Source organism: Mchenga conophoros, linkage group LG6, assembly GCF_057382185.1.
Source record: "Mchenga conophoros isolate Kocher_MC1m ecotype Shallow Benthic linkage group LG6, M_conophoros_male_GT1.1, whole genome shotgun sequence".
NCBI classification, from domain to species: Eukaryota; Metazoa; Chordata; class Actinopteri; order Cichliformes; family Cichlidae; genus Mchenga; species Mchenga conophoros.
In genome coordinates this window covers 31,332,631-31,333,444 of record NC_140531.1, presented here as the reverse complement: position 1 = coordinate 31,333,444, position 814 = coordinate 31,332,631, and positions in this window count along the sequence as shown.

The window sequence follows — 814 nt, the reverse complement described above, 5'->3', positions numbered from 1 at the left end:
AAGCAAATCGCGACGACACCAGATGCACATAGTTTGGACTTTCAAAATAAAAGCCAGAGCGCTCACTATCAACGCCTTTTACACGGCGGGACTCAACACAATCTGTAACAATACCGGTCGTGTGTGTGTGTGTGTTTGTGTTATTTTACCCTTGTAAAGTTACTGTCCTAAAAACACAATTGTGCACGCTTTTAAGCTTTTGTTTTATTGAACCCTACCCGGAAGTGCTATTGGTTGAGTTTTCCCCCTAAGCTTTATCATTACTCCAGGGGAATGCTAAGATACGTCAAAAAACCTGGCAACAACGTAGAATTAAACGAAATTACGCATATGGATAACGCAGTTAGACTTTACACGTAGTCAAATATGGTGGGGGAAATCGGAATGCTGCACATCTCTTCTGGAAAGATTTGTACACACTGGTTATATTGTGCAAATGAAAACTGAACGCATGGTTTGGAATTGTTAAAAATGATTTAAAACTATGTTACAGTACATAGTGCAACACGCATGTTGAATCTAGAAACTGTAGCACTAGCAGGTTACAATGATTTAACCTTGAGGAAAACATTGCGACGACATTATTTCTTTGGGCATGAACCTAGTCAGCTAGAGAAACACATAAATGAATGTCTTTCTAAGCAGTACCTTTACACAGCAGTGTTTTCGTCTTGGATGCAGCCCCCACAATGACTGATGCTATTTTATAACTATTTTATAGCATTGCAGAGTTCATTCCCTGAAAAGCAGGACTGAAGTAGCATGAACTGACTGCATCATGGTGGTTTGGATGGACCCTTAGAGGAAACTCAGC